Genomic DNA, 4,428 nt, shown 5'->3' with positions numbered 1-4,428 from the left:
CCTTAATATTTCTTTTATTTTCTTATTATATTCAAATAACCGTAATTTCGTTTTAAATGAAGATTTTAGACTTTTAAACTCATTTTGAATATGAATTATGTGTTTTGTACTTGTATATTACGTTTTAGCCAGTTTCGAAATTTTTGAGAAAAAAATGACCAAAATACCCTTGTGTGGCGAAAATTTTATTTTGATTGTTTTTTTATCTAAAATAGTATATATTCTCTAAAAACTCGATATTTAGCAATCATTGCTCACAAGAAAGGAAAGAAACTGATATGTAAGCCTTACGGGGTTCCGGTTGGCATTCCGGATAATGAGTGTCAATCGGGACATCGCGGCGATTGTCATGGGCCTGAGGGAGGTTCCGGGTCGTGACACTTACCATGAGCAATTCCAAGATGAGAAAATTGTGAGAAATAATCTTCCTCATAAGCCCAATTCAAAAATATCATTTTTTATAATTTTAACTAATTTTGGTCAATTTTTGGCATGACTTGACAATAATACCCTTTAAACAATTTCAAACAAATTAAAATGGTTTCAATTTTCTCTCTCCTGCCATCCAGATAAAAATTTTAAAATTAAATCTCGATTTTTCTCTCTGCTCAAATATGTCTATCTCGCCATCCAATTCACAGAGATAACATCAAGCTCTTTCTTATTTTGTTTTATTTTTTTGGATGGTGGATGTTGGGGTTCTTAAGGGCGATGAACAACGATTTTTCTCTTTACAGGCAACGATTTTGCTCAGGAAAAAAGAACAGCTAAAGCATGTTTGATGGGTTTTATGGTGGTTCACGATTTTGTTGTGTCTAGGATTGGGATGATTGCTAAGCATGTTTGCTAGGGATTTTGATTTTTTTTATGGGATTTTGAGTTGAAATTGTTTAGGGAATATTTTGTAAAGAATGTATATTTTGTTTTTGTATAAGGGTAGTGAGCAAGGCCTCCCAATAAGGATATATTTTCTATTGCTTTGGAGGGTTATGGAGTTTTGTAACCTATCTTTTATGAAATGCACAATTTCATGGCTTAGCCAAAAAAAAGTATGTGTTTTAGGTTCTTGAGTTTATTGATTTATTCATAGAACTCCAATATTGAATTTACTGGTTTTTAGATATTGCGTGACTTAATCACTGTGTGATTAGTTTTTAGACATTACGTGATTGATTTTAGGTATTACGTGACTAGTTTTTAGACATTGCGTGACTGATTTTTAATCAAAGCCCAAGTCACACATTGTTTTACTAACTAGTCACGCAATGCCTTACTAACAAGTCACGCAATGCCTTACTAACAAGTCATGCAATGCCTTATCAAAAACTAGTCACGCAATGCCTATCATAGTCACGCAATACCTTATCAAAAACTAGTCACGCAATGCCTTATCAAAAATTAGTCATGCAATGCCCGAAGTCAGTCACGCAATATCCAAAGTCAGTCACGTAATACCTAAAAATTAGTCACGTAATTCTAAAAAATCACCAAAACTACTGAATTCCATTTAACAAGATCAACAACTTCAAACGATACATCATATTCCATTTAACAACATAATTAACGAATATGAATGCTCAAAATGTTCAAAAGTTTTTCTTCATATATCAAAAATCACTCTAAAATGCTTAAAAATGCTCAAAAAGCTCACAGGTTTTCTTCGTATATCAAAAACTACTTCAAAATGCTCAAAATGCTTAAACGTTTTTCTTTCTGGTAGGGAATACTTCAAAGATAAATAGTCTGGTGAGGAAAGCTCAAAAAATATGAGTCAGTTTGAGACGCAAATCTAAACATACTTGACCCGTTAATAGGTTTCAGGTTGAGACGCGAAGCCAAATAAATAGGTCGATTTCATTAAGGGTAATTTTGTCCAAATTTTAATTTTTTTGGCTAAAAACAGTTAAAATAATGAGGAGGTCTATTATCAAAAATACGTTATGCATAAGGCCCATTTAAAAAAAGAACCCAAGATCATGCAATAAATATAAAATCCATATAGCTCTACACATAATAGCTACCATTGCCTTGTATTCAGCTTCACCGGAGCTTTTAGTCACTTCATTCTATTTATTTGACCTCAAACTGATGAGAGAATTACCTAAAAAGATGCCAAAACCTATAATAGACCTCATAGTATCTTGAAATCTTGCCCAATCATTATCAGTGTAAGCTTTTTAACTTCAAATAAGATCTTGAAGACATCAATAACCCTTGGCTAGTAACACACTATAGGTACTTCAACACTCTATGAGTAGCTTGTAAATGAACATTAATGGGTTTATCCATGAATTGGGACAGAGCTTGGATTGCAAATGAGATATACAGTCTTAGTCTTGTAAAAGTCCAATATATCAATTTGATCACTAATTGTCTATAATCGGTAGGATCTTCTAATTGACAATCAGCATTCTGTTTAAGAATGGTCAACATCACTCCGAATCAAAAAAATTGATTAAATCGAAATGAGTTTATTTTTTTTTAATTCAATTAGGATGATTTTTGAGGTGTTCGATTTTTGCAACTCACTATCTCACAAGTCACACCCTCACCCTCTTTGCTCTCTGGCTATCATTAGTCACCTATCCTCCATTTTCCTCCTCTGATAGGCAACAACCACAAATTTGGGACTTATAGGCTTAGAATAGGTAAGAATTTCACAAAACTTGTTTACTTAGGTCTCGAGTTTAAAATCACTTTGATACTTGGAAGATAGGGTAAAAGATGGTTAATGAAAAGGTTAGGGTTGTTTAGGTGAATTTATTGGAGGCCAGGTTATTTCAGGATGATGTAACAAGTCAGGAATATCTTTAATGTGAGTTAACCTGTCAAAAGAGGAAACAAGGTAGTAGTAATTGGGCTTGAGTAAACCTTTAGGTGGAGTTTAATATTTTATAATGCAATGAGATTATAGATAATGTAATTGCAAGTAATGTGATTGCAAGAAAAATAATATTATAATGTTTGGTACACAAGCAAAGTAATGATTAAAATGAAAGGAAGATAACATTGCAGCATTGGGTTTATATGTACTTTGTTGAGAATGTAATGTTAATTTTTAGAATTACCCATATTTATTAAAATGTAAGTTTAATATACTTGTATTTTTTTATTGTTAATTTTTATATAATATCATCTCCTAAATATATTTTTAATATCATATATTTTATCTTCATTTCTTATTATAATCTTATATATTTTATTTTCATTTCTCCAATACAATTCCTTATATTATATATTTTATTTTAATTTCTTTTTCCTATATTATATATTTTATTTTATTTTATTATTTTAATTATAACATTACAACATGTCCTTAACAAAGTAACAAAGTTGAAGGGTAAAAATTTCTTTAATAACATTGCTAAGTGCAATGCAATGTGATTGCATTGGTTTTGAACTGCAATCACATTACATCTCTTGGCTGCATTGTAATTACATTATAATCTTACATTGCAAGTTTATTGCAAAACAAACACTGCAATGTAATTTAATTAGACACATTACAAGGGAATATGCTATCACTTTCTTCATACAAAATGCTACCTTATTGTAAAAAAAGGTATGGTAAGGGGTTATCTTCACGGGTGAATGTTTGACCTTCAATATCATTTTATACTTCTATGACTACGTTGAATCATATGGTGTATTAGTTATTAGGTGGTGGTTTAAGGGTTGTAAAAAGCTATATCCAAGATTAGGGTGGGGCTTTATGTTGTTTCTATTGTTAAGAAGTATTACTCACTCAATGTAATGTTTCATTATATTAATAAAATACTTGGCTAATTATCAAAGAAAAAAAAAAGACATGGTCTCTAATAATAATGATTTTGGATAGGCGATTAAGGTATTAAATTACATTAGAAATTCCAGTAGCTTCCTTTCTGTTTTGTGGTTGCCATCATTATCCTTGACTTTGAAGTACATGGTTGTTTTTCCATAATTTATGTTTGGAGATCATGACTACTAATTACCTTTAGCATATTCCTAATTTCTAACCTACTTATTAAGCAACAAGGCAATCAAACTCTCCATTGAAATTTGAATGTCACCGTACACACTTCCATTGAGATTTAAAAGTCACCTTACACATTTTGTCTAATAATTTCCTTTGCATGATCTACATGGCAGCATTTGTGTTTTTTTTTTTTGTGGTTTACCTTTTGATATATTTAATATATTAATATATCTTCTTTTTTCTAAAGATGTCAATGGCAACTCAAAATGATAATTCAGTTCCTACACCTAATGAGGTTAATAATGTTGTGCCACCATCAAGTATTACACAACCAACTCAAGTCTCTACCCATGAAGGAGTAAGAAGTGAAGCTTTTAATTCTAAAGTGAAGAGGAAAAAGAACTTCTGTCGAGGTTGGAAGTTTGGAGACACATCACTAAATTTGTAAGTGATGAAGGTGAAAATAAAGT

Source organism: Theobroma cacao, chromosome 10, assembly GCF_000208745.1.
Source record: "Theobroma cacao cultivar B97-61/B2 chromosome 10, Criollo_cocoa_genome_V2, whole genome shotgun sequence".
Taxonomy (NCBI): domain Eukaryota; kingdom Viridiplantae; phylum Streptophyta; class Magnoliopsida; order Malvales; family Malvaceae; genus Theobroma; species Theobroma cacao.
Note: the sequence above shows the minus strand (reverse complement) of the source record.